General features: G+C 45.0%; 1 long non-coding RNA gene across 1 annotated transcript; it reads right to left on the bottom strand.

Moving 5' to 3' along the window:
• Positions 1-15305: 15305 nt before the first annotated feature.
• On the bottom strand, positions 15306-18633 carry LOC110017644. Its single transcript, XR_002293108.2, has 3 exons — positions 17265-18633; positions 16061-16183; positions 15306-15967 (listed from the first exon to the last, which is right to left on the bottom strand). It is a non-coding gene; the product is annotated as an uncharacterized LOC110017644 (long non-coding RNA).
• Positions 18634-18864: the final 231 nt, after the last annotated feature.

Raw genomic sequence — 18864 nt, 5'->3', positions numbered from 1 at the left:
GCTGCTTCTTTGTTGCTTCTCTGTTGCTGCTGCTTCACTGTTGCTGTTGCTTCTCTGTTGCTTCACTGTTGTTTCTCTGTTGCTGTTGCTGTTGCTTCACTGTTGCTTCTCTGTTGCTGTTGCTTCACTGTTGCTGTTGCTTCACTGTTGCTGTTGCTTCTCTGTTGCTTCACTGTTGCTGTTTCTTCTCTGTTAGTGTTGCTTCACTGTTGCTGTTGCTGTTTCTTCTCTATTGCTGTTGCTTGACTGTTGCTGTTTCTTCTCTGTTGCTGTTGCTTCACTGTTGCTGTTGCTGTTTCTTCTCTGTTGCTGTTGCTTCACTGTTGCTGTTGCTGTTTCTTCTCTGTTAGTGTTGCTTCACTGTTGCTGTTGCTGTTTCTTCTCTGTTGCTGCTGCTTTTTTGTTGCTGTTGCTTCTTTGTTGCTGAAGCTTTGTTGCTTCTCTGTTGCTGCTGCTTTTTTGTTGCTGTTGCTGCTGTCTCTCTGTTGCTTCTCTGTTGTTGGTTGGTCGTCCAAGTTAATGATTAGTTTTATGAGGCGATAAACCTTTTTGCTGTTGTTGCCTCTTCTCTGTTGCTGTTGGTGCTGTTGCTGCTGCTTCTTTGTTGCTTCTCTGTTGCTGCTGCTTCACTGTTGCTGTTGCTTCTCTGTTGCTTCACTGTTGCTTCTCTGTTGCTGTTGCTGTTGCTTCACTGTTGCTTCTCTGTTGCTGTTGCTTCACTGTTGCTGTTGCTTCACTGTTGCTGTTGCTTCTCTGTTGCTTCACTGTTGCTGTTTCTTCTCTGTTAGTGTTGCTTCACTGTTGCTGTTGCTGTTTCTTCTCTATTGCTGTTGCTTGACTGTTGCTTTTTGTTTTCTGTTGCTGTTGCTTCACTGTTGCTGTTGCTGTTTCTTCTCTGTTGCTGTTGCTTCACTGTTGCTGTTGCTGTTTCTTCTCTGTTAGTGTTGCTTCACTGTTGCTGTTGCTGTTTCTTCTCTATTGCTGTTGCTTGACTGTTGCTGTTTCTTCTCTGTTGCTGTTGCTTCACTGTTGCTGTTGCTGTTTCTTCTCTGTTGCTGCTGCTTCTCTGTTGCTGTTGCTTGACTGTTGCTGTTGCTGTTTCTTCTCTATTGCTGTTGTTTGACTGTTGCTGTTGCTGTTTCTTCTCTGTTGCTGTTGCTTCACTGTTGCTGTTGCTGTTTCTTCTCTGTTAGTGTTGCTTCACTGTTGCTGTTGCTGTTTCTTCTCTGTTGCTGCTGCTTTTTTGTTGCTGTTGCTTCTTTGTTGCTGAAGCTTTGTTGCTTCTCTGTTGCTGCTGCTTCACTGTTGCTGTTGCTTCACTGTTGCTGTTGCTTCTCTGTTGCTGCTGCTTCACTGTTGCTGTTGCTTCACTGTTGCTGTTGCTTCACTGTTGCTGTTGCTGTTTCTTCTCTGTTGCTGTTGCTTCACTGTTGCTGTTGCTGTTTCTTCTCTGTTAGTGTTGCTTCACTGTTGCTGTTGCTGTTTCTTCTCTGTTGCTGCTGCTTTTTTGTTGCTGTTGCTTCTTTGTTGCTGAAGCTTTGTTGCTTCTCTGTTGCTGCTGCTTTTTTGTTGCTGTTGCTGCTGTCTCTCTGTTGCTTCTCTGTTGTTGGTTGGTCGTCCAAGTTAATGATTAGTTTTATGAGGCGATAAACCTTTTTGCTGTTGTTGCCTCTTCTCTGTTGCTGTTGGTGCTGTTGCTGCTGCTTCTTTGTTGCTTCTCTGTTGCTGCTGCTTCACTGTTGCTGTTGCTTCTCTGTTGCTTCACTGTTGCTTCTCTGTTGCTGTTGCTGTTGCTTCACTGTTGCTTCTCTGTTGCTGTTGCTTCACTGTTGCTGTTGCTTCACTGTTGCTGTTGCTTCTCTGTTGCTTCACTGTTGCTGTTTCTTCTCTGTTAGTGTTGCTTCACTGTTGCTGTTGCTGTTTCTTCTCTATTGCTGTTGCTTGACTGTTGCTGTTTCTTCTCTGTTGCTGTTGCTTCTCTGTTGCTGTTGCTGTTTCTTCTCTGTTAGTGTTGCTTCACTGTCGCTGTTGCTGTTTCTTCTCTATTGCTGTTGCTTGACTGTTGCTGTTTCTTCTCTGTTGCTGTTGCTTCACTGTTGCTGTTGCTGTTTCTTCTCTGTTGCTGTTGCTTCACTGTTGCTGTTGCTGTTTCTTCTCTGTTAGTGTTGCTTCACTGTTGCTGTTGCTGTTTTTTCTCTGTTGCTGCTGCTTTTTTGTTGCTGTTGCTTCTTTGTTGCTGAAGCTTTGTTGCTTCTCTGTTGCTGCTGCTTCACTGTTGCTGTTGCTTCACTGTTGCTGTTGCTTCTCTGTTGCTGCTGCTTCTCTGTTGCTGTTTCTTCTCTGTTGCTGTTGCTTCACTGTTGCTGTTGCTGTTTCTTCTCTGTTGCTGTTGCTTCACTGTTGCTGTTGCTGTTTCTTCTCTGTTAGTGTTGCTTCACTGTTGCTGTTGCTGTTTCTTCTCTGTTGCTGCTGCTTTTTTGTTGCTGTTGCTTCTTTGTTGCTGAAGCTTTGTTGCTTCTCTGTTGCTCCTGCTTTTTTGTTGCTGTTGCTGCTGTCTCTCTGTTGCTTCTCTGTTGTTGGTTGGTCGTCCAAGTTAATGATTAGTTTTATGAGGCGATAAACCTTTTTGCTGTTGTTGCCTCTTCTCTGTTGCTGTTGGTGCTGTTGCTGCTGCTTCTTTGTTGCTTCTCTGTTGCTGCTGCTTCACTGTTGCTGTTGCTTCTCTGTTGCTTCACTGTTGCTTCTCTGTTGCTGTTGCTGTTGCTTCACTGTTGCTTCTCTGTTGCTGTTGCTTCACTGTTGCTGTTGCTTCACTGTTGCTGTTGCTTCTCTGTTGCTTCACTGTTGCTGTTTCTTCTCTGTTAGTGTTGCTTCACTGTTGCTGTTGCTGTTTCTTCTCTATTGCTGTTGCTTGACTGTTGTTGTTTCTTCTCTGTTGCTGTTGCTTCACTGTTGCTGTTGCTGTTTCTTCTCTGTTGCTGTTGCTTGACTGTTGCTGTTTCTTCTCTGTTGCTGTTGCTTCACTGTTGCTGTTGCTGTTTCTTCTCTGTTGCTGTTGCTTCACTGTTGCTGTTGCTGTTTCTTCTCTGTTAGTGTTGCTTCACTGTTGCTGTTGCTGTTTCTTCTCTGTTGCTGCTGCTTTTTTGTTGCTGTTGCTTCTTTGTTGCTGAAGCTTTGTTGCTTCTCTGTTGCTGCTGCTTCACTGTTGCTGTTGCTTCACTGTTGCTGTTGCTTCTCTGTTGCTGCTGCTTCTCTGTTGCTGTTTCTTCTCTGTTGCTGTTGCTTCACTGTTGCTGTTGCTGTTTCTTCTCTGTTAGTGTTGCTTCACTGTTGCTGTTGCTGTTTCTTCTCTGTTGCTGCTGCTTTTTTGTTGCTGTTGCTTCTTTGTTGCTGAAGCTTTGTTGCTTCTCTGTTGCTGCTGCTTTTTTGTTGCTGTTGCTGCTGTCTCTCTGTTGCTTCTCTGTTGTTGGTTGGTCGTCCAAGTTAATGATTAGTTTTATGAGGCGATAAACCTTTTTGCTGTTGTTGCCTCTTCTCTGTTGCTGTTGGTGCTGTTGCTGCTGCTTCTTTGTTGCTTCTCTGTTGCTGCTGCTTCACTGTTGCTGTTGCTTCTCTGTTGCTTCACTGTTGTTTCTCTGTTGCTGTTGCTGTTGCTTCACTGTTGCTTCTCTGTTGCTGTTGCTTCACTGTTGCTGTTGCTTCACTGTTGCTGTTGCTTCTCTGTTGCTTCACTGTTGCTGTTTCTTCTCTGTTAGTGTTGCTTCACTGTTGCTGTTGCTGTTTCTTCTCTATTGCTGTTGCTTGACTGTTGCTGTTTCTTCTCTGTTGCTGTTGCTTCACTGTTGCTGTTGCTGTTTCTTCTCTGTTGCTGTTGCTTCACTGTTGCTGTTGCTGTTTCTTCTCTGTTAGTGTTGCTTCACTGTTGCTGTTGCTGTTTCTTCTCTGTTGCTGCTGCTTTTTTGTTGCTGTTGCTTCTTTGTTGCTGAAGCTTTGTTGCTTCTCTGTTGCTGCTGCTTTTTTGTTGCTGTTGCTGCTGTCTCTCTGTTGCTTCTCTGTTGTTGGTTGGTCGTCCAAGTTAATGATTAGTTTTATGAGGCGATAAACCTTTTTGCTGTTGTTGCCTCTTCTCTGTTGCTGTTGGTGCTGTTGCTGCTGCTTCTTTGTTGCTTCTCTGTTGCTGCTGCTTCACTGTTGCTGTTGCTTCTCTGTTGCTTCACTGTTGCTTCTCTGTTGCTGTTGCTGTTGCTTCACTGTTGCTTCTCTGTTGCTGTTGCTTCACTGTTGCTGTTGCTTCACTGTTGCTGTTGCTTCTCTGTTGCTTCACTGTTGCTGTTTCTTCTCTGTTAGTGTTGCTTCACTGTTGCTGTTGCTGTTTCTTCTCTATTGCTGTTGCTTGACTGTTGCTTTTTGTTTTCTGTTGCTGTTGCTTCACTGTTGCTGTTGCTGTTTCTTCTCTGTTGCTGTTGCTTCACTGTTGCTGTTGCTGTTTCTTCTCTGTTAGTGTTGCTTCACTGTTGCTGTTGCTGTTTCTTCTCTATTGCTGTTGCTTGACTGTTGCTGTTTCTTCTCTGTTGCTGTTGCTTCACTGTTGCTGTTGCTGTTGCTGTTTCTTCTCTGTTGCTGCTGCTTCTCTGTTGCTGTTGCTTGACTGTTGCTGTTGCTGTTTCTTCTCTATTGCTGTTGTTTGACTGTTGCTGTTGCTGTTTCTTCTCTGTTGCTGTTGCTTCACTGTTGCTGTTGCTGTTTCTTCTCTGTTAGTGTTGCTTCACTGTTGCTGTTGCTGTTTCTTCTCTGTTGCTGCTGCTTTTTTGTTGCTGTTGCTTCTTTGTTGCTGAAGCTTTGTTGCTTCTCTGTTGCTGCTGCTTCACTGTTGCTGTTGCTTCACTGTTGCTGTTGCTTCTCTGTTGCTGCTGCTTCACTGTTGCTGTTGCTTCACTGTTGCTGTTGCTTCACTGTTGCTGTTGCTGTTTCTTCTCTGTTGCTGTTGCTTCACTGTTGCTGTTGCTGTTTCTTCTCTGTTAGTGTTGCTTCACTGTTGCTGTTGCTGTTTCTTCTCTGTTGCTGCTGCTTTTTTGTTGCTGTTGCTTCTTTGTTGCTGAAGCTTTGTTGCTTCTCTGTTGCTGCTGCTTTTTTGTTGCTGTTGCTGCTGTCTCTCTGTTGCTTCTCTGTTGTTGGTTGGTCGTCCAAGTTAATGATTAGTTTTATGAGGCGATAAACCTTTTTGCTGTTGTTGCCTCTTCTCTGTTGCTGTTGGTGCTGTTGCTGCTGCTTCTTTGTTGCTTCTCTGTTGCTGCTGCTTCACTGTTGCTGTTGCTTCTCTGTTGCTTCACTGTTGCTTCTCTGTTGCTGTTGCTTCACTGTTGCTTCTCTGTTGCTGTTGCTTCACTGTTGCTGTTGCTTCACTGTTGCTGTTGCTTCTCTGTTGCTTCACTGTTGCTGTTTCTTCTCTGTTAGTGTTGCTTCACTGTTGCTGTTGCTGTTTCTTCTCTATTGCTGTTGCTTAACTGTTGCTGTTTCTTCTCTGTTGCTGTTGCTTCTCTGTTGCTGTTGCTTCACTGTTGCTGTTGCTGTTTCTTCTCTGTTAGTGTTGCTTCACTGTTGCTGTTGCTGTTTCTTCTCTATTGCTGTTGCTTGACTGTTGCTGTTTCTTCTCTGTTGCTGTTGCTTCACTGTTGCTGTTGCTGTTGCTGTTTCTTCTCTGTTGCTGTTGCTTCACTGTTGCTGTTGCTGTTTCTTCTCTGTTAGTGTTGCTTCACTGTTGCTGTTGCTGTTTCTTCTCTGTTGCTGCTGCTTTTTTGTTGCTGTTGCTTCTTTGTTGCTGAAGCTTTGTTGCTTCTCTGTTGCTGCTGCTTCACTGTTGCTGTTGCTTCACTGTTGCTGTTGCTTCTCTGTTGCTGCTGCTTCTCTGTTGCTGTTTCTTCTCTGTTGCTGTTACTTCACTGTTGCTGTTGCTGTTTCTTCTCTGTTAGTGTTGCTTCACTGTTGCTGTTTCTTCTCTGTTGCTGCTGCTTTTTTGTTGCTGTTGCTTCTTTGTTGCTGAAGCTTTGTTGCTTCTCTGTTGCTGCTGCTTTTTTGTTGCTGTTGCTGCTGGCTCTCTGTTGCTTCTCTGTTGTTGGTTGGTCGTCCAAGTTAATGATTAGTTTTATGAGGCGATAAACCTTTTTGCTGTTGTTGCCTCTTCTCTGTTGCTGTTGGTGCTGTTGCTGCTGCTTCTTTGTTGCTTCTCTGTTGCTGCTGCTTCACTGTTGCTGTTGCTTCTCTGTTGCTTCACTGTTGCTTCTCTGTTGCTGTTGCTGTTGCTTCACTGTTGCTTCTCTGTTGCTGTTGCTTCACTGTTGCTGTTGCTTCACTGTTGCTGTTGCTTCTCTGTTGCTTCACTGCTGCTGTTTCTTCTCTGTTAGTGTTGCTTCACTGTTGCTGTTGCTGTTTCTTCTCTATTGCTGTTGCTTGACTGTTGCTGTTTCTTCTCTGTTGCTGTTGCTTCACTGTTGCTGTTGCTGTTTCTTCTCTGTTGCTGTTGCTTCACTGTTGCTGTTGCTGTTTCTTCTCTGTTAGTGTTGCTTCACTGTTGCTGTTGCTGTTTCTTCTCTATTGCTGTTGCTTGACTGTTGCTGTTTCTTATCTGTTGCTGTTGCTTCACTGTTGCTGTTGCTGTTTCTTCTCTGTTGCTGTTGCTTCACTGTTGCTGTTGCTGTTTCTTCTCTGTTAGTGTTGCTTCACTGTTGCTGTTGCTGTTTCTTCTCTGTTGCTGCTGCTTTTTTGTTGCTGTTGCTTCTTTGTTGCTGAAGCTTTGTTGCTTCTCTGTTGCTGCTGCTTCACTGTTGCTGTTGCTGTTTCTTCTCTGTTAGTGTTGCTTCACTGTTGCTGTTGCTGTTTCTTCTCTGTTGCTGCTGCTTTTTTGTTGCTGTTGCTTCTTTGTTGCTGAAGCTTTGTTGCTTCTCTGTTGCTGCTGCTTTTTTGTTGCTGTTGCTGCTGTCTCTCTGTTGCTTCTCTGTTGTTGGTTGGTCGTCCAAGTTAATGATTAGTTTTATGAGGCGATAAACCTTTTTGCTGTTGTTGCCTCTTCTCTGTTGCTGTTGGTGCTGTTGCTGCTGCTTCTTTGTTGCTTCTCTGTTGCTGCTGCTTCACTGTTGCTGTTGCTTCTCTGTTGCTTCACTGTTGCTTCTCTGTAGCTGTTGCTGTTGCTTCACTGTTGCTTCTCTGTTGCTGTTGCTTCACTGTTGCTGTTGCTTCTCTGTTGCTTCACTGTTGCTGTTTATTCTCTGTTAGTGTTGCTTCACTGTTGCTGTTGCTGTTTCTTCTCTATTGCTGTTGCTTAACTGTTGCTGTTTCTTCTTTGTTGCTGTTGCTTCTCTGTTGCTGTTGCTTCACTGTTGCTGTTGCTGTTTCTTCTCTGTTAGTGTTGCTTCACTGTTGCTGTTGCTGTTTCTTCTCTATTGCTGTTGCTTGACTGTTGCTGTTTCTTCTCTGTTGCTGTTGCTTCACTGTTGCTGTTGCTGTTGCTGTTTCTTCTCTGTTGCTGTTGCTTCACTGTTGCTGTTGCTGTTTCTTCTCTGTTAGTGTTGCTTCACTGTTGCTGTTGCTGTTTCTTCTCTGTTGCTGCTGCTTTTTTGTTGCTGTTGCTTCTTTGTTGCTGAAGCTTTGTTGCTTCTCTGTTGCTGCTGCTTCACTGTTGCTTTTGCTTCACTGTTGCTGTTGCTTCTCTGTTGCTGCTGCTTCTCTGTTGCTGTTTCTTCTCTGTTGCTGTTACTTCACTGTTGCTGTTGCTGTTTCTTCTCTGTTAGTGTTGCTTCACTGTTGCTGTTTCTTCTCTGTTGCTGCTGCTTTTTTGTTGCTGTTGCTTCTTTGTTGCTGAAGCTTTGTTGCTTCTCTGTTGCTGCTGCTTTTTTGTTGCTGTTGCTGCTGTCTCTCTGTTGCTTCTCTGTTGTTGGTTGGTCGTCCAAGTTAATGATTAGTTTTATGAGGCGATAAACCTTTTTGCTGTTGTTGCCTCTTCTCTGTTGCTGTTGGTGCTGTTGCTGCTGCTTCTTTGTTGCTTCTCTGTTGCTGCTGCTTCACTGTTGCTGTTGCTTCTCTGTTGCTTCTCTGTTGCTGTTGCTGTTGCTTCACTGTTGCTTCTCTGTTGCTGTTGCTTCACTGTTGCTGTTGCTTCACTGTTGCTGTTGCTTCTCTGTTGCTTCACTGCTGCTGTTTCTTCTCTGTTAGTGTTGCTTCACTGTTGCTGTTGCTGTTTCTTCTCTATTGCTGTTGCTTGACTGTTGCTGTTTCTTCTCTGTTGCTGTTGCTTCACTGTTGCTGTTGCTGTTGCTGTTTCTTCTCTGTTGCTGCTGCTTCTCTGTTGCTGTTGCTTGACTGTTGCTGTTGCTGTTTCTTCTCTATTGCTGTTGTTTGACTGTTGCTGTTGCTGTTTCTTCTCTGTTGCTGTTGCTTCACTGTTGCTGTTGCTGTTTCTTCTCTGTTAGTGTTGCTTCACTGTTGCTGTTGCTGTTTCTTCTCTGTTGCTGCTGCTTTTTTGTTGCTGTTGCTTCTTTGTTGCTGAAGCTTTGTTGCTTCTCTGTTGCTGCTGCTTCACTGTTGCTGTTGCTTCACTGTTGCTGTTGCTTCTCTGTTGCTGCTGCTTCACTGTTGCTGTTGCTTCACTGTTGCTGTTGCTTCACTGTTGCTGTTGCTGTTTCTTCTCTGTTGCTGTTGCTTCACTGTTGCTGTTGCTGTTTCTTCTCTGTTAGTGTTGCTTCACTGTTGCTGTTGCTGTTTCTTCTCTGTTGCTGCTGCTTTTTTGTTGCTGTTGCTTCTTTGTTGCTGAAGCTTTGTTGCTTCTCTGTTGCTGCTGCTTTTTTGTTGCTGTTGCTGCTGTCTCTCTGTTGCTTCTCTGTTGTTGGTTGGTCGTCCAAGTTAATGATTAGTTTTATGAGGCGATAAACCTTTTTGCTGTTGTTGCCTCTTCTCTGTTGCTGTTGGTGCTGTTGCTGCTGCTTCTTTGTTGCTTCTCTGTTGCTGCTGCTTCACTGTTGCTGTTGCTTCTCTGTTGCTTCACTGTTGCTTCTCTGTTGCTGTTGCTGTTGCTTCACTGTTGCTTCTCTGTTGCTGTTGCTTCACTGTTGCTGTTGCTTCACTGTTGCTGTTGCTTCTCTGTTGCTTCACTGTTGCTGTTTCTTCTCTGTTAGTGTTGCTTCACTGTTGCTGTTGCTGTTTCTTCTCTATTGCTGTTGCTTAACTGTTGCTGTTTCTTCTCTGTTGCTGTTGCTTCTCTGTTGCTGTTGCTTCACTGTTGCTGTTGCTGTTTCTTCTCTGTTAGTGTTGCTTCACTGTTGCTGTTGCTGTTTCTTCTCTATTGCTGTTGCTTGACTGTTGCTGTTTCTTCTCTGTTGCTGTTGCTGTTGCTGTTTCTTCTCTGTTGCTGTTGCTTCACTGTTGCTGTTGCTGTTTCTTCTCTGTTAGTGTTGCTTCACTGTTGCTGTTGCTGTTTCTTCTCTGTTGCTGCTGCTTTTTTGTTGCTGTTGCTTCTTTGTTGCTGAAGCTTTGTTGCTTCTCTGTTGCTGCTGCTTCACTGTTGCTGTTGCTTCACTGTTGCTGTTGCTTCTCTGTTGCTGCTGCTTCACTGTTGCTGTTGCTTCACTGTTGCTGTTGCTTCACTGTTGCTGTTTCTTCTCTGTTGCTGTTGCTTCACTGTTGCTGTTGCTGTTTCTTCTCTGTTAGTGTTGCTTCACTGTTGCTGTTGCTGTTTCTTCTCTGTTGCTGCTGCTTTTTTGTTGCTGTTGCTTCTTTGTTGCTGAAGCTTTGTTGCTTCTCTGTTGCTGCTGCTTTTTTGTTGCTGTTGCTGCTGTCTCTCTGTTGCTTCTCTGTTGTTGGTTGGTCGTCCAAGTTAATGATTAGTTTTATGAGGCGATAAACCTTTTTGCTGTTGTTGCCTCTTCTCTGTTGCTGTTGGTGCTGTTGCTGCTGCTTCTTTGTTGCTTCTCTGTTGCTGCTGCTTCACTGTTGCTGTTGCTTCTCTGTTGCTTCACTGTTGCTTCTCTGTTGCTGTTGCTGTTGCTTCACTGTTGCTTCTCTGTTGCTGTTGCTTCACTGTTGCTGTTGCTTCACTGTTGCTTTTGCTTCTCTGTTGCTTCACTGTTGCTGTTTCTTCTCTGTTAGTGTTGCTTCACTGTTGCTGTTGCTGTTTCTTCTCTATTGCTGTTGCTTAACTGTTGCTGTTTCTTCTCTGTTGCTGTTGCTTCTCTGTTGCTGTCGCTTCACTGTTGCTGTTGCTGTTTCTTCTCTGTTAGTGTTGCTTCACTGTTGCTGTTGCTGTTTCTTCTCTATTGCTGTTGCTTGACTGTTGCTGTTTCTTCTCTGTTGCTGTTGCTTCACTGTTGTTGTTGCTGTTGCTGTTTCTTCTCTGTTGCTGTTGCTTCACTGTTGCTGTTGCTGTTTCTTCTCTGTTAGTGTTGCTTCACTGTTGCTGTTGCTGTTTCTTCTCTGTTGCTGCTGCTTTTTTGTTGCTGTTGCTTCTTTGTTGCTGAAGCTTTGTTGCTTCTCTGTTGCTGCTGCTTCACTGTTGCTGTTGCTTCACTGTTGCTGTTGCTTCTCTGTTGCTGCTGCTTCTCTGTTGCTGTTTCTTCTCTGTTGCTGTTACTTCACTGTTGCTGTTGCTGTTTCTTCTCTGTTAGTGTTGCTTCACTGTTGCTGTTTCTTCTCTGTTGCTGCTGCTTTTTTGTTGCTGTTGGTTCTTTGTTGCTGAAGCTTTGTTGCTTCTCTGTTGCTGCTGCTTTTTTGTTGCTGTTGCTGCTGGCTCTCTGTTGCTTCTCTGTTGTTGGTTGGTCGTCCAAGTTAATGATTAGTTTTATGAGGCGATAAACCTTTTTGCTGTTGTTGCCTCTTCTCTGTTGCTGTTGGTGCTGTTGCTGCTGCTTCTTTGTTGCTTCTCTGTTGCTGCTGCTTCACTGTTGCTGTTGCTTCTCTGTTGCTTCACTGTTGCTTCTCTGTTGCTGTTGCTGTTGCTTCACTGTTGCTTCTCTGTTGCTGTTGCTTCACTGTTGCTGTTGCTTCACTGTTGCTGTTGCTTCTCTGTTGCTTCACTGCTGCTGTTTCTTCTCTGTTAGTGTTGCTTCACTGTTGCTGTTGCTGTTTCTTCTCTATTGCTGTTGCTTGACTGTTGCTGTTTCTTCTCTGTTGCTGTTGCTTCACTGTTGCTGTTGCTGTTTCTTCTCTGTTGCTGTTGCTTCACTGTTGCTGTTGCTGTTTCTTCTCTGTTAGTGTTGCTTCACTGTTGCTGTTGCTGTTTCTTCTCTATTGCTGTTGCTTGACTGTTGCTGTTTCTTCTCTGTTGCTGTTGCTTCACTGTTGCTGTTGCTGTTGCTGTTTCTTCTCTGTTGCTGTTGCTTCACTGTTGCTGTTGCTGTTTCTTCTCTGTTAGTGTTGCTTCACTGTTGCTGTTGCTGTTTCTTCTCTGTTGCTGCTGCTTTTTTGTTGCTGTTGCTTCTTTGTTGCTGAATCTTTGTTGCTTCTCTGTTGCTGCTGCTTCACTGTTGCTGTTGCTGTTTCTTCTCTGTTAGTGTTGCTTCACTGTTGCTGTTGCTGTTTCTTCTCTGTTGCTGCTGCTTTTTTGTTGCTGTTGCTTCTTTGTTGCTGAAGCTTTGTTGCTTCTCTGTTGCTGCTGCTTTTTTGTTGCTGTTGCTGCTGTCTCTCTGTTGCTTCTCTGTTGTTGGTTGGTCGTCCAAGTTAATGATTAGTTTTATGAGGCGATAAACCTTTTTGCTGTTGTTGCCTCTTCTCTGTTGCTGTTGGTGCTGTTGCTGCTGCTTCTTTGTTGCTTCTCTGTTGCTGCTGCTTCACTGTTGCTGTTGCTTCGCTGTTGCTTCACTGTTGCTTCTCTGTTGCTGTTGCTGTTGCTTCACTGTTGCTTCTCTGTTGCTGTTGCTTCACTGTTGCTGTTGCTTCACTGTTGCTGTTGCTTCTCTGTTGCTTCACTGTTGCTGTTTCTTCTCTGTTAGTGTTGCTTCACTGTTGCTGTTGCTGTTTCTTCTCTATTGCTGTTGCTTGACTGTTGCTGTTTCTTCTCTGTTGCTGTTGCTTCACTGTTGCTGTTGCTGTTTCTTCTCTGTTGCTGTTGCTTCACTGTTGCTGTTGCTGTTTCTTCTCTGTTAGTGTTGCTTCACTGTTGCTGTTGCTGTTTCTTCTCTATTGCTGTTGCTTGACTGTTGCTGTTTCTTCTCTGTTGCTGTTGCTTCACTGTTGCTGTTGCTGTTGCTGTTTCTTCTCTGTTGCTGTTGCTTCACTGTTGCTGTTGCTGTTTCTTCTCTGTTAGTGTTGATTCACTGTTGCTGTTGCTGTTTTTTCTCTGTTGCTGCTGCTTTTTTGTTGCTGTTGCTTCTTTGTTGCTGAAGCTTTGTTGCTTCTCTGTTGCTGCTGCTTCACTGTTGCTGTTGCTTCACTGTTGCTGTTGCTTCTCTGTTGCTGCTGCTTCTCTGTTGCTGTTTCTTCTCTGTTGCTGTTGCTTCACTGTTGCTGTTGCTGTTTCTTCTCTGTTGCTGTTGCTTCACTGTTGCTGTTGCTGTTTCTTCTCTGTTAGTGTTGCTTCACTGTTGCTGTTGCTGTTTCTTCTCTTTTGCTGCTGCTTTTTTGTTGCTGTTGCTTCTTTGTTGCTGAAGCTTTGTTGCTTCTCTGTCGCAGCTGCTTTTTTGTTGCTGTTGCTGCTGTCTTTCTGTTGCTTCTCTGTTGTTGGTTGGTCGTCCAAGTTAATGATTAGTTTTATGAGGCGATAAACCTTTTTGCTGTTGTTGCCTCTTCTCTGTCGCTGTTGGTGCTGTTGCTGCTGCTTCTTTGTTGCTTCTCTGTTTCTGCTGCTTCACTGTTGCTGTTGCTTCACTGTTGCTGTTGCTTCTCTGTTGCTTCACTGTTGCTTCTCTGTTGCTGTTGCTGTTGCTTCACTGTTGCTTCTCTGTTGCTGTTGCTTCACTGTTGCTGTTGCTTCACTGTTGCTGTTGCTTCTCTGTTGCTTCACTGTTGCTGTTGCTGTTTCTTCTCTGTTGCTGCTGCTTCTCTGTTGCTGTTGCTTGACTGTTGCTTTTGCTGTTTCTTCTCTATTGCTGTTGCTTGACTGTTGCTGTTTCTTCTCTGTTGCTGTTGCTTCACTGTTGCTGTTGCTGTTTCTTCTCTGTTGCTGTTGCTTCACTGTTGCTGTTGCTGTTTCTTCTCTGTTAGTGTTGCTTCACTGTTTCTGTTGCTGTTTCTTCTCTGTTGCTGCTGCTTTTTTGTTGCTGTTGCTTTTTTGTTGCTGAAGCTTTGTTGCTTCTCTGTTGCTGCTGCTTTTTTGTTGCTGTTGCTGCTGTCTCTCTGTTGCTTCTCTGTTGTTGGTTGGTCGTCCAAGTTAATGACTCTAAAGAGAGAAAGTGGGGCGGCACCCTCGAGGTTATCTGAGGTCGTCTTGAAGTTTGAAGCTTTCGAGCTCTGAGGTTGGTTTCTTCCTCAACTTTTCCAAACTAAAATCAAAAGTCGGGACAAAAAAATGACTGACAGTTCTTGGAACACAGAGCTGCCGATGTCACCTATGAGGTCAGGCCCTCGATTGTGGACCGTTATGGCAATGTTGCTATCCTGAATTTTTTTTTTTAACCAAAAGAAGCAAAAAATCCAAAACTTATGCTCAACGCCTGTTCAGAAACCTACCTCTCCCGCCACATGTGGGAGGAGCCACCGTAATAAATGTTTAGGCTCACATCTAAATCATCGAAGACACAGATGATGCTGAGAGATTTAGAAGAGTTCTACAGAAGCGTCGGCAGTCACATCGCAGGATCATTCAGTACGGTGAGCTTCACCTGCGTCTGAAGTATGGACCATCTGAAGGTCCAAACATTTCACTATGACTGCGACTGAGTGACTCCTCCCCCCAGGCATCCCAAACAGGAAGTACCCGCTGACTTTTATGGAGAAATAAACAGCTATTAATCAGTCATTCTATTGGTCAGAAGATTCTAGATCTTTTCTCTAGATGCTTTTTCTTTTGTTCCAAATTATAAACTGACCAATCAGATGCCTCATTTAAACGAAGGCGGAGCTTGCTGACTCCCACGATGAACGTTTAAAAGGTTTGATAAATCTGGTGTAGCCCACTTTCAAGTGTTTGGGGGTGTGGCCTTCCACCAAGCTCAGTTCTGATTGGTGAGAGTGGTTGCCATAGAAACTCGGACCAACTCGGACCACCTCACTGCTCACTGACTTAATGTCTGGCTCCAATATGTACTGTCAAAAAATGACACCTGAATTGACTTCAGTTGGTTGGCGCCAGAAGGAAATCATTTTCTGTGGATGGCGTCCCTCAGTCCAGAACTCAGATACAGTCAATGGGAGGCATGGGAGAAAAAACTCAGAGCTTTCTTGCTGAGAGGTCAGAGCAGGGAGCTTACCCCCCCCCCCCCCCACACACACACACACACATGTAATTTCTACATCACCAATACGATCTTTTTCAAACAGCATTTCATCATTGGCTCCTGATTCACAACGACTTTAATGAAGAAATACTTAGAAATTTAAATTTAAGCTTGATCGTCTTTATGAATCAGCTAATTTACTATTTGCTCAGTACTTATAGCTGGTCCACTTGGTCTGCTCGCTGGAGTTAAAAGCCCGAGTAAAAAGATGTGTCTTAAAATCACAGAGAGTTCTGGCTGACCTCACAGAGAAGGGGAGAACCTTCCAGGGTTTAGGAGCTGCAACTGAAAAGCCTTTGTCTCCCCGAGTCACAAGCCGAGTCCTGGGAACCGTTGGAAGCATTGGATCTACAGGTCTTAGGGCTCGACGTGGACGATACTCATGCAACAGCTCAGACACAGACTGAGGAGCCAGACCGTTCGAACATTTAAAAACCTTGAGTAAAATCTTTTAAATGATTCCAAAAGACACAGGCAGGCAGTGAAGAGAGCGTGATATTGGAGTGACACGCTCACACCGTCTGGTCCACGTTGACAGGAGGGACGCTGAATTCTGAACCAGCTGGAGACGGCAAAGCAGAGACCGGTACAATACCACTGTACAGAGAGTTACAGTAGTCCAGACTGGAGAAGATCACAGATGGATCACTTGTTCCAGAGCCTGAGGAGGAAGACATGGCTTCACTTTGCTGATTAGCCTCGAGTGATAAAAACTAGACTGTCCTCCATCATCAGAAAAACGTTACAAGACACCAAAAACATCATTTTCATCTTTACGGCTTTAAGGTTGAGACCTGAACGCCTGGAAAGCTTTGTGTTCTCTGTACTTTTTCTATACGTGTTCTGGCTCACAGTGACGGATGCTTTGATCCTCGTCGCTGCGACTGAAACATCAGATCAGGATCTACTTCAGGTTGTACGCCCCCAAACCCCCCACCGTGGAGTTTCACATCACAGTTAGCAGAGCGAGTGGGCGGGGCTCCACGCTTACCTGACTTCATCCATCACACACACGCGGATCCAGCTTCAGTCATTCTGGACTGTCACTCTCACTTCTGAATGACATTAATAACGGGTGTGAGGGTGGTGGGGGGCGTGGGTCCGCGCTGACCCAGATTTCTTAACGACTTCTCTGATATGTGGTGAATTTAGAGCGACATTGACACGTCTAATATATTAGTAACGACCTTTTTTTAATCTATTTGTGTAATGGCTTTTAAATGGGATTAGTCGGGTCAGGTGGCGCCATGACGACGCCTTGTGGGTATTGAACCTGCTGACACACATCAGTGATGATGAAGAGCTGCAGAAATGAGGAGGAGGAAGAAAAATTGCTGCTTCAGTGATCAATCGTGTTTCTTCTCTTATTTATTGTGCAGGACTTTAATGAAAGTCCCTTCCCTTTCAGATGGCGGCGAGCGCTTGTTTGCGCGCCTGTCCCGTTGAAGGACGCCTCCTTGTTTGCTCCTCACGGATGATGGCGGCTCCTCAACCACCAGGACTGCTGGTTTCTGCTGGTTTGACTTTTATTGAGATGAAGCTCCAACAGAAAACTGAAACACAAAGATCAACCCGATAAATCATGATCCCCATCAAAAACACAGTTAACAGACAAATGCTTCAACCAAAAACCAATCATGCTGAACCTCAGTCACATGTGTCCATCCATCCAGGTTTTTGGGTTGTCCTAGTCCGTGGAGGGTTGTATGGGGGGGTTGCATCTTAAGGGGAGGTGTGTCTTGCAGTTCCCTCGAGGCTCATACGACAACCTGATGGGACGTCATGAAAGTGGAACGTACCATTAGCGTGCGTGTGATCTGTAAGTGCCCATAGCACGTCTACACAAACTGCACTCTGATTGTTAGCATTTCCCCCATGCTAACAGTCAGGCTGCAGCAAGGAGCGCGCACGTATCACGTGCACAGCGTTAACGGGATCCTTGTATAGTCCACAGGTTTTTTGGGTTGAAAGCATGAAAAATCCATGCGAATCCTCTCACCTACTGCCCTCTTACTTGTGGTATAAGTGTTCACTATGACCTGTCTCCTGCAGCATGCCCGTAAAAAAGCATGGAGTCTACCACTTTGATATATCATGCGGGTCATCTGTGTGACCTGTACAGGTTGGATCATTGTTTTTACCCACCAGTATCCTCCCCTATGGGCAGTTGGGACCACGGACTGAACCAAAACACCAACCAATAAATGTAACAACAGACACTAAGTCTGTCAGGTCTTAAACTAACTCTGCCTCTTTTGCAAACATTTTAAGTCAAGGAAAATCTAAGGCACAAATAAATACCTCAGCATGGAGCAAAAAGACAAATGCACCAAATAAGATCAAAAGGTTTGTTTTCTTCGTTCTTCCTTCAACAGGATTTAAGAAAAGTCTTTGGTTTGTTTGTTTGCTTTTGGTCTCAGATAGAATCAGAACTTCTCCTCGCAGCGATCATGAGAACTCCACGGCTTAAAAATAATTTGCCCATCTTTGTCATGTGTTCACTGGTAAACAGACAGCTGGTTGCCATGGCAGCAGGAGAGTATGGTTTGTGTAGAGTAAACATTTATGTTTGACAGTTCTCCTCTGCTGTGGATCGTCTCTCCTGTGCGTCAGCCGCGATGTGACGGCTCCTTCTGTTGACAGCAGATTCCTTCTTTATGTGTTTGCGTTTCTCTGCCGCTGAGTTTAGATTTTCTGCACTGAATAAATCTTTTTGTGTCAAACAGTAGCTCCAGTGTTTTGATTTTGTTTGTCCTCGAGGTTTTGCTTTTCCCCTTTCATGCAGTTTTCCATTTGCACATCAGCGCGAGGAATAGAAATGTTTGTATGGAAAGCTGGAGTGAGCTGTACCTGCAGAGTGACGAGGTTTCACGCTTCACAGAAAGACGGAATGAAGAAAAGCAGAGGGGCAGACGGGGGGAGTAATGAAGCCTGACTCGGTTAGTGCCTCCAAGGTGAGGCTTTTCTTTCTTTAAACACTCTTTTTTCTTTTCCAGGAGAGGTAATTTGAAAGTGTTGGGAGTGTGACGGAGCCCCTCTGAGGACGGTTTAAAGCAGAAATCCTGCAGCTCCTCGCGGCCAGAGCAGAGCGTTTCCCAGGGATGAACGTCTTCTGGAGGCTCGCTCCTCGCTCGCCGTCTGCCTCGTGGCTCTCAAAGTGTCCACGGTGGGATGCTGAAGGATTTCTGCTGCTGGGAAAAGTTTGGGTCAGAGGTTCCACCAGGGCTCTGAATCAGCGCTGTTATTGTAGCGAGTTGTTATGGCAACGGCTTGGATGCTGCAAGCTGGGGGTTGCTGGGTCAGCTTTTGTGCTGAATTGATCTGTCAGGTCCACCTCCTCTGCAGTTATGATAATTTATGGTGATTAGTTGGATGTTTGTTTGGTCGTCTGTAGCTGACGGAGAAGCAACTTTGGGTGTCAACGTTTAGAAACAGATTTTTGATTACATTTTTCTGCAAAAAACATGAAAAAGTTGAGCAAAATGTTGCTGCAAAATAACAAACTAACAAACTCCTGATTTGCCCGCTGGACGACAACGAGGAACCGAGGCAGATTTAGATTAAAATGATGGTTGACAAGCTGCAGGAAAGGTTCCTGATCTGCTTTTAAATAAGATGACATTGGCTGTGTCCAAACCGGAGGACTGCGTTCCTCCTGGGCTGCAGTTGAAGGCCGCTTACGTCACAGCGCCACCACAAATGCTGTCCAAATCAACTACTCCTTCAAACGCGGCCAACGAATATGGTCTTCTTCCTTCTGATTTCGTCTGATGTTTCCTTCAATGCTGTCCATATAGTCATGGTGCCTCTGGCAGCTCTCTTCCCCCTCCCCTCTCTGCTTGGTTCCTGATTTCGACTCAGCTGTGTCCACTCACCTCATCATGCCTCCAGACCTTCTTAAAGAGATCCAGAACCAGTATTCTTCTCCAGTTCATTGCCCCTGATGGTGCATAGCCTGGTTGCTAAGTTTACTTAGTCCATGTATCTTTGCTCTCGTTTAACCCCGTTCTAAGCCTCGTTCTCAGGACATCATTACCACAAGTGGTCACCTGAGTCTCCAGCCTTCCTGAATAACAGTTCCTCACGGATCCATCCTGTCACGCCACGAGCCACTGTTGAACCTCCAGTCTCGCAACGAGCCATCATCCAGCCTCCCGCTTCGCCACAACTCAACCGGACATAAATAAACCTTATAACCACCCCTGTTTTCCTTCCAGGTTCCAGCGTCTGGGTCTGGCTCGCCTAGCTTGTCACGACACATATCCCAAGATGCATTGCGATTGAACCCGGATATTTTCTGACAACAACAGTGGACTGTGATGCAGGACCCGGAGTTGGAAATAATTACTCATTTTTGTCATTACACCTCCAAGATTAAAAGTTGGAACAAATAAGTCAGGAGAATGTCCAAGCCTGGTTCATTACTGTTTGGGACTCACGGTTGCTAAGC

This window comes from Oryzias latipes, chromosome 23 (genome assembly GCF_002234675.1).
Source record: "Oryzias latipes chromosome 23, ASM223467v1".
Classification (NCBI taxonomy): Eukaryota; Metazoa; Chordata; class Actinopteri; order Beloniformes; family Adrianichthyidae; genus Oryzias; species Oryzias latipes.
The sequence above is the reverse complement of the archived record's forward strand: the minus strand, read 5'-3'. Positions and strand labels throughout refer to the sequence as shown.